This window comes from Physeter macrocephalus, chromosome 14 (genome assembly GCF_002837175.3).
Source record: "Physeter macrocephalus isolate SW-GA chromosome 14, ASM283717v5, whole genome shotgun sequence".
Classification (NCBI taxonomy): Eukaryota; Metazoa; Chordata; class Mammalia; order Artiodactyla; family Physeteridae; genus Physeter; species Physeter macrocephalus.
This window is the reverse complement of record NC_041227.1, coordinates 80,951,490-80,960,717: the sequence shown is the minus strand read 5'-3', so window position 1 is coordinate 80,960,717 and position 9,228 is coordinate 80,951,490. Positions and strand designations below refer to the sequence as shown.

General features: G+C 61.6%; 1 protein-coding gene and 1 long non-coding RNA gene across 2 annotated transcripts in view; both read left to right on the top strand.

Moving 5' to 3' along the window:
* CHLSN (cholesin) overlaps positions 1-9,228 on the top strand; it is a 94,272-nt gene that overhangs the window by 76,899 nt on the left and 8,145 nt on the right. The window lies entirely within an intron of this gene.
* LOC129391333 (uncharacterized) lies at positions 193-1,524 on the top strand. The gene is made up of 3 exons (XR_003682826.2): positions 193-279; positions 922-1,026; positions 1,243-1,524. It is a non-coding gene; the product is annotated as an uncharacterized lncRNA (long non-coding RNA).

The window sequence follows — 9,228 nt, the reverse complement described above, 5'->3', positions numbered from 1 at the left end:
CCCCGCCCGGGGCCTCGCTGCAGCCGCCGCCCACTCGGCCTGGGGAGGAGGGGTGGTCCTCGCCCCCCAACCCCCGTGCAGGGCCGACCCCGCCCACCGCCTGACCCCGCCCCGCCAGGAGTCCCGCCCACACGCCCAGCCGCGCGCTTGCGTCACCGCCCAGCCGGCTGGATCTGGTTCCAGCCGAGCCTAGCCGGCCTGACATGCGCAGTGCGCGGGGGCTGCGGCGGCCGGGAGGTGCCGCGGTCCTGGGCACACCTGGCGGCCTGGGACGCGGAGGTCAGTGCGCCGGGCCGGGAGCGGGCCGTGGGGGCTGGGGGGCGCGGGGGTCCGTCCTGCAGGGCGGGGCGGGGGCTCGGCGGCGCCCTGGAGACCCGAAACTGGGGGAGGGAGGCGGGGAGGAGGAGGAGGAGGAGGAGGGGCCCGGCCCGCTTAGTCCCGCTTCCAGAGGAGAGGGTCCGGAGCGCCCCGCCCTCCGGGTCCGGGGTCCTGAACCGCGGACAGGCTGCGCGGGGCTCTGAGACGCGACTCGACGCGACGCGACGCGCCTCCCTCTCCCCGGTCGAGGCCTCGGGTGCCCGCCGACCGTGGGCTGCTTCTTCCGTCCCGGGACCCACGCCAGTCCCCTGGGCTCTGCCGGCCCCACCTTCTTTCTGTAGGAGCGGGGAGTGGTCTGGACCACGTCGCTGCCTCCTCCCCCAGGCTGGGCTGTCATCACCGTTGGCGACCCGCCTTCGGGGCCTTTGTAGCCGGAGGCTTTAGCCCTGCTAGGTCCACCGCCCCAGAGCGCATTGAGTGTCAGGGCTTGGGGGCGGAACCCCCCAGGGCATCTACCATTTTGCTTGTGAAATTACCTGGGTATGTGTAACTCTTTACTTGGCAATGTGAGTGTTTAGTTTTTTAATTCATTGTTACACTCAGGAATTCTTACAAAGTGTGGGGCGAGGAAGCCCATCGGTAGTTTCCTAGTGTGATGAAATGACTTTGGAAATTACCCTTAACAGCGGATGGAGCTGACATCGTGAGGTACTACATGCACGTTTAACGAAGCCTTTGGATTTTCCTGTTTCCTTCTTTTGGAGCCACTAACATGCTTTGCTTTGTTTTGTTTTGTTGCCTGAAGAGCCTGCAGCCTGGTGCCTGCGGGGCTGGAGGGCAGCTGGGCCCCTGTAAGGCCCGCGGTGGAGGTGGGTTAGGACGCGGCCCCAAACGGGTGTATCCTCTCTGTGCCCTGTCGTGTAGTTTTCTCTCCCAAGGACGCAAGGCGCAGAAGCCGCTGGGGAAGAGGACAGTCCAGAGTCTGCTGGGTTGACACGGGGTGAAAACGTAATTGAAGATCTTGAAAAATGGGATTGTTTTTGCTTTGAGGGAAGCAGCGTCGCACGCTGTGGGAAGCTTGGCGCCCCAGGCCCACCTCGAGTGTGGGGCGGGGAGAGAGGTCTTTGTGGTCTTGTGGTATGCTTTTCATACGTTCAGAATCTGATTTTCATTAAAATGGCAAGATCAGTGCTGTCAAATTAGGAACGACTGTCCGCTAATGTTTCAGAAGTTGTCGGAAGTTATGCTCTGTGCGTGTTAAACGTTATGTCTAGATTCGCAGTTCGTACGCTTGATGTGCCACTCAGCTCTGCCCACGCTGGCTGTCCATCTCCCGGAACTGCATTTCCAGGTCAAACACAAAATGCAGCCTGAACTCCTGGTCAGTCACGCGTTTCCAAAGATGACAGGAAAGCAGCTTCGCGGGGAGGAGGTGGGCGTGGCCGGGGCCTGCAGAGCGGGGGCAGCTTCTCTGAATACACGGAACAGACCCTGCGTGACCTTTGCCTTCCGAAACCGGGACAGTCCACAGTAGGCTGTTGACCGTGCAGAGCGCAGCTGGGCCCCAAGCCCGTGTTGGCCTCTCAGCAGCGAAAGCGATGGGGAGGGTTGTAAATCGTCCTCCTGCCTAGAACCAAGGGGGTCCCACGGGCTGGTCCTGCGCGTGGACATCAGAGCTCCTGCAGAGGCCAGCCAGCCAGGGCCTGTTTGCTCCCTGGATACGGGCGAGATCAACCCAAAAGCTTAGCCGAGATTCTGGGAAGCAGTGAGAGCGGGTGGCCCTTGGGATCTGGGGGCCAGGAAGGCCTGGGCCTTCTGCAGATGGCAGGGGGTGTGGGGTCCTGGCCCTGGGCCACTGTCCTGGGCCTGCTGGTGGGAGACCTTGGGGCTGTGAATGAAGGTCTACAGTGGGCAGTGGGGGTGGGTGGCAGCCTCTTCCTGTCCTCAGGTGGCCTTAAAGACCGGGTGTGTAGGAGCCAGGTTCCTGCTGAAAGCCACCCCCATAAATGCCTGGTAAGAAGAATCGCTGGACCCCCTCAGCCCACCCCCGCCCCGGGGCTCATCGGGGAAGCAGGGTAGCTGCTCTGGAAATGGAAATGCTGCCGGCGGAGGAGTAGCTCGTGTGGCCCTCTTACCCGCTTCGTTCCTGGTGGGCTGGAGCTCTCCCTGATGTAATGTGCTGCATCTTCTCTGTTCTCCTGCTTCCTCTGCCGTGGGGTCTGGGGTCTCACCTAAGAACTCAGTGGCCCTGAGGTCTCCGTGCCGCACCTCAGCAGCACGTGAGCACGCGGGCCTGCTGTGCCGGGGACCGGGCCTGCCCCTGCCCCCAGCCTGTGGGTGCCCACGTTACACCTGAGCTGGGTGCTCCTCACCCCTCCCCCACGGGCCTGCGTCCCCCGAGGCCCCAGGCCCGGGCTTGTCGGATACGGCGCCTGGTGGGGGAGGTGCCGGGTGCACCGGGTGCACCGGGTTCCCGCGTCCAGGCCCTGGGCCTCGCGTGCCCGTGCGGACCTGCCCGAGCACCTGCTGGCTTTGGCTCTCCTTTGACCACGGGCTCTCCCCGCGGCTCCTCCCTAGACCGCAGCCTCTGAAGGGAGCCGAGGGAGCTCCCCCGTCCCAGCTCTCCCCCGAAGCCGTAGCCTGGCTTTGCTCCGTTGTCCATCCAAGGGCAGGAACGGGTGGACAGCCTGTGAAAAGGTAAAATGAGTAAATATCTCAGAACTCTCTGCTTCCAGAAATGAATCTGATCTCTGTAAACAAAGTTCCTGTCTCAGGGCAGTTAAACCAGGCCTCCTGCTGCCCCCCCCCCCACATCTTGCAGGTGTGGGACTTGCGGAGAGGCTGACCTTGCTGGCCGGGACCCCCGTCCAGAGGAGATGAGAAGTTGATCCCAGCGCGGCCTTGGGAGAGCCAAGAGTCCTGCCATCATCCAGGCTGAAGCTCTGGGGGGACCTTGAGAGAGTTTTATAGGGCTGGTCATCTACTCCCTGGCTTCGGCACCCTGATCTGTGTTTCGTGTGTCTTCTGGCTTTTCAAGTACACGTTGGCACGTAACAAACGTTCATTTTAATCCTTGGGTTACAAGAGAAGCAGAATGAAAGTTAAGTCTTCTGGTCGCCGATGCCCCCGGCCCGCTGAGCGTGCAGCCGTGCTCAGAGTTTTTGTTCTGAAGCTGGTCTCTGACAAGGGGCAGTGTCTCCAGCCCAGGTGCGGGGCAGGAGCTGCTGGCAACCAAGGCCGTGGGGTTTGAAACAGTTGGTGTGGAAGACCGCGCCCAGAGCCCTGGCCTGTCTGCGAGGGGCCACCGTCCCTCGGTGGCACAGCCCCCCGCCTGGGCCGCGGCCGTGGCGACCCCCCACCCCTCGAAACCCTCACCTCTTCCTCTCTAACCCGGGAGCTGCGCTCCGGCGGGATCTGCGTGTTTCTGGCCGAGAGGGTCTGGCGGTTTCGTCATGTCATCCAAGGCCCACTTGGAAGGGGACCAGGGGGTGATGGGCTGGGAAGGGGAGAGACGTGGGCCGGGCAAGGGACGCCCTTCCTCCCAGGTGCCGTGTGGCGGTAGAGCCCAGGGCTGCAGGCGGGGCGGCGCTGGGCAGGGTTCTTGTGAGGGCTCCCTCTCACTGATTTGGGGACCCACTGGAGTTGAGCATTTCCTTGTGCTGTGCGTGTTGACAGCAGATCACAGTGGCCCTGGGGGGTGGGGGGGCCCGGGGGGCCCTCTCACAGTGTCACCTCACGTGGATCTGCCCTGGGTGCGGTAATGAAGCACGGAGGCTGTATTTTGTCATCTGGTATCTGTTTCAGCGTGGGCCCCTGTGCTTGTGTATCCTGGTTCACGCATTTGAAAACGTCTGGTCTCTGCAGCATCTGGACGGAGGAGCTGTGCCCTGCTCTGAACGGCCGCTCAGCCCGGGGCAGCCGCTGTCCCTGTCCTCCAGGAGCTCACTTACCTCCGGCCGTGCGCTCCTCGAGGCCAGAGCCCGTGTCTGCCTCAGCACCGGCACCGGCAGCGGCAGCTCTGCAGGGCGCCGGGCCCGCCACCCATGGCCCGCAGCGCTCGCCGTGTCCCTGCTTCCCCAGCCCGGCCGCTCACGGAGTTGATCAGAGCAGCCTCCTGCATTGTGTGCACGCTTTCTGAAGTTGTTTGGAATTGGGTTGGTTTTTTTTGGCCGAGCTGTGTGGCTTGTGGGATCTCAGTCCCCTGACCGGGGATTGAACCCGGGCTGCAGCAATGAAAGCCCAGAATCCTAACTGCTAGGCCACCAGGGAACTCCCTGGAATTGTTCTAGTTTTAATCAGAGTACTGCAAATACAATGAAGAGGTTACATATCACTGTTTCTATTTCTGAATTAGCAGAGGAAACGCAGCATCACTCACAGGTTGGGGGAATGAGCGTGTAAAGAATTTAACAATTTGTAACTGAGGTCTTAGTATCTTCTGTGTGTTTCTGCTCTTGTTCTGCAGGGAAGCTGGCCGGGGGTGGGGTGGAGGGCAGGCTCATGGTGTCTGTGTTGTCTTCAAGTTGCGTCTAGTTATTTCAAAACACAAAGTTTTATTAAAATATTGTAGGAAACACTCCCTCTTTTGTTTTTCATCATTTTCAGAAAAGGAAAAAGGAATTGATTGGCTACCATGAGTTTCCCTTTTGACTTTTAATAATTGCAGTAATGCTTCTGATTAAGGTTTAGTTTTTAAGCTGAAGCAGTGTCTCAGAGGAGCTGCAGGCGGGGACTGGGCGTCCTGCCCATGGATGCCTGGCTTCAGAAGCGGAAGGAAGAGGGGGCTGTGTGGCCTGGGGAGGCGCCAAGTCTGGGACCAGCTTCCTCTTAGGTGCCCTCCCTTCCACCCCTGAGCTCCCGTCGCTTCAAGGTCCAGCCGGCTCCATGGGACTTCCGGGAGAGAAGCCAGTGGTCCTGGCCTCTGCGGTGTTTGGACAGAGACCTGTGGTTAAGGATCACTCTGCAGGGGGTGCCGGGCGGGGACCTGCACTCTGACCACCTCTGGAGAGTCGCCGTGCCCTTGGGGACGCTGTCTGGCCTGTGGACAGACAGCTGAGCCGAGTGACTGGACTGCTTGTGCTGCCCGGGCCCCTGCCCCCGCCACCTCAGGGTCACTTTGACCCTAAACCCAACCCTCACACTGGGGTCAGGTCACACCTTATAGCTCATCCCTGGTTCAGGCTCATGTTTCATTGGCAAGGATTTTTAACGCACACCTTTCTAGTCCCCTAATTCTGTGGTTGATGGGTTTTGCCTGGACAGAGTGGGTGGGTTAGGGGCCCCACCCCGGCCTCCGCTGTCAGTAGGCTGACCGATGACCCTGTCCCCGTGTGTCAGTGGTCAGCAAGGAGCAGCCCCCCCGACCCCGGCCTGGAAGTTCCACCTGGGGGGTGGTCCCTGCACTGCTGGCTCCAGCCGAGTCCAGGCTCTTCATCAAGCACGTCCACGGCCACCACTGCCCAATGGCACTTGGCGGGTGATGGAAGGGAAGCTGGACCCCGACGCTGAGTTTAATGCTCTTTGAAGTAGGAGGCTTCTGAGGAACACGTGAGTGACGGGCACTGCCCTCTCCCCACCGTGTTGGCCCCTCTGAGCCCACGCCCCCGGGCCTCCCCCAGCTCTGCTGGCGTCAGTCGTCCCCTTCCCTCCCCCCCACCCCGCCCCCCAGCTGAGCAGGACCTGGCTCTGGGCCTGAGCTTGGAGGCGAAGAGAACGGCCCCTGCACGGAGCCCCGGCAGCACGGGGCTCCAAGCTGCCTGGCTCCACGTGTGTCTGCCCCTCCTGAGCTGGTGGAGGACCAGAGGGTCTGCAGGCAGAAGACCCCTGCCCGGGCTACACTGTCCCCCGCAGCTGTGTGGTGTAACCTGTGAGCACGAGGCAGCAGGGGCCCCCCAGCTCACCCTGCCTTCCTTGGCCCCCCGAGCCCTTCCTGTGTGTTGGGGCCTCCGGGCGAATCCAGTTCAGAGCCCTGGGCGGGAGCTGACTGGAGGGTGCGAGCCAGGCCAGTGGGAGCCCACGCGGGAGGTCGGGGAGGTCGTGGTGGTCTAGGCGCCCCGCCCAGAGTGGGGCCTGAGAGGCCCAGGGGGGAACCACACTGGGACAGAGGGGTCCCCAGGACCGCCCGTCTCCAAATGCACACAGAACTTGAGAAAGCCTCACCTGAAAGCCTGACACATGGGGTGCAGGGGGACCCCAGAGAAGGAGAACCGACCCATCTAGCAGACGGGCCCCTCTGTGCCCTCCCGGGTCAGCCTCGGTTCACGGATGAAGACTCTGCTCCTTGAGACTGGAGGGAAGGAAAAGGTGGCTGGAAGAGAGGCCGTTTGTGATCTGGGACGCCCTCACAAGGCAATGGGGACGGGGGCCTCTTGTGCCCGGTCGATGGAGTGTTGCAGGACACATGCCCTGTCAGTGTCTCCCGATGGCCCCGCGCCCGCAGGCCAGGGACCGAGGCTCTGGTGCTACTCCCTGAGTCTTGGCCCCAACCCCCCACCCCTGTAGTGTCACTGGCAGGGGCAGGGCAGGCCTGTCCCCATCACGGAAGTGGCTGGCGAGGTGCGAGGCAAGGGGTCCTCCCGTGGTGGCAGCGGTCCCACGGTGACCGTCCTTGCAGAGTGTCCCATGTTTATCTGCATTCCTGGCCAGTCCTCAACGAAGGAACCGGGGACGGAAGTCCAGTCTGTGGCGCCAGTGGTCGGTGCCAGCCTCACTTCAAGGGGTCAAGGGATCACGGAGGGAGGGGGGTCCCCCTGCACATTCTGCTGGTGCTTCCAGTGCCTTGAAGTTGCAGGACCCCCTGGGCTCCCCAGGGTCCTCCTATGGGGGCAGGGTTGTGGGTTTTCACTTTCTGGTTCTGGCTGGGGTGTGACCGGCGACACCGCCTGTCTCGGGGTCAGGGCAGGGCCGGTGGCCAGAGCACGAGGCCCACCAGGGGTCCAGGCGCCCTGCTTGTGGACAAGGGCTGATAGGTCTCCTGGCCTGAAGGACCCGAGCCTGTCCTCCTTCAAATCAGAGGGTTCTCTGCCTGAACTGAGCCTGTGGAAACCTTTCCAAATCAAGGCCGTGCCGTTTCTGCTGTGTCTCTTGCCCAGAGTCACGGGGCTGGATGCTTCCTTCATGTAGCTGTGTTTTCTCTGTGTCGCTATTCCCGTAAGAAGTCAGCACGTTTCCTTTTGTTTTGTTGTTTATTTTGTATATTTCCTGGATGTACTCAGCGCCTACGTTGCCCAGAAGCCGGTAAGGACTTACGTGCTAAATGCACCTTTAATCACCCGTGTGTTGCGTTACTTAATGTGGTGCATGCAGACGTTCATACGTGGATGCAATTCGTGCCTGGACCTCCAGGGCCCTCCAGGCTCCTCCAGGCTCCACCATGGTCCTCCATGGCCTTCCGCAGCCCTCCAGGGTCCTTCGGGGCCCTCCAGGGCGGCCATGGCTGATCAGCTTGGGTGGGCATCCTGCCAGAGGTCTTCCACGCAGGTTGACTTGGTTTTGTGCCCTTTGAAACAACCCTGAAGAGCTCTAACTGGAGAGGGGGATACGTTGCTGAAATTTAAGTATTCGCGTCACTTCGTGTGAGGTCCTGTGTTTTGTCTGGAGCAGCAGCGCGGTGTGGTGCTTCCGAGGAGACCCCAGCGGTCGGCTCCCCGTGGTTGTGCTAAGTTGGGGAGACGGGGTCTGTGTTCCAGAGAGCGGTCGTGTTAACAGCACTGACCCTGCGGCCCCCAGGCCTTCCCCAGGAGTGGGCCTGGCCTGCGGGGAGTACCGGGGTGGCCACGGTCCGCAGGGCTTTCTGGGGGCGAGGCTTTTCCTTCCCCTGAAACTTGGTCCCCGGAAGGGCCCTCACAGGCTGCGGTGGTTGACTCCTGTGTTCCCTCCAGATGGCCTTGGTGTTTTCATGGGCTCTTCCCCCGCCAGCAGTACCAGCGGGAGCGGCGGGGGCCCCCAGGCCTGAGGGAGTTTAGGAAAAGGACGCAGGTCCCACAGGGGGACTGTCCTGGGGCTTGGGCAGGTGTGCAGAGCCCAGGGGGTCAGAGGTGCTGGCTTCCTCACGTGATCCACACCAGGGTTTGGCGGGCTTGTGTGCCCTTGCCTCGGGAAAGCAGCCAGCACCCCATAGGGTCAGAGGGGGTTGGGCAGCCGGGGCCAGGACACCACTGTGTCCTAGTGACAGCGGGAGCCGTGGGGGGGGGGTGCGTCCACCCTGTGGGGGCAGATGCCTCTGACCCTTCCATTCCCTTCCCAGACCTGCCCAACCTGCTGGCCTCCCTCGGGGGTCAGCATTGGCCAATCCCCAGCCCTGACCCTTCCCCGGGACTTAGGGCCTGGTGGCTCAGAGGGGCAGGGCTGGCCTGCCGCTTTTAGCGCCGGCTTCTCTGTGAGCCAGGGGGTGTGTCTCCTAGACCCCGGTGCACCCCACTTCGGATTAGTGACAACGTGGAAGGGCCCGGAGGGTGTAGTAGTGCTGGAATAAGTCAGTGTGATTTCACTCACGTGGAATCTAAAACACAAGCAGGCAAACCGAAGATACAGAGGTCAGGGTGGTGGCTACTAGAGGGGAGGGACGGGGGAGTGCGGGGCAAGTTAGGGGCTCAACCCCAGGGTGACAGATGGAAAGTAAAGGTTTGGTCATGAGCTCGCTGTTGGGTCCGCAGAAGTAGAAATTTACATAACGTTATGAGCCAGTGTTACTCCAGTGAAGAATACCCTATTTTAAAAACCTGGCCTTATTCACTGTCAGCGGAAGTCTGACTGACTGACTGGCTTTGGTGTTTTAGGCATGGGTGTGATTTTTAAAGCAAACACACACCCCTCGGGCAGCTGTGTGGTCAGAGCCCTTGCTGCCCCGTCCTCCAGGCTGTTCCGCCTCTTGCCTGTCCCCCTCCCCGCCCCCCCACCTCTCCCCCTCCC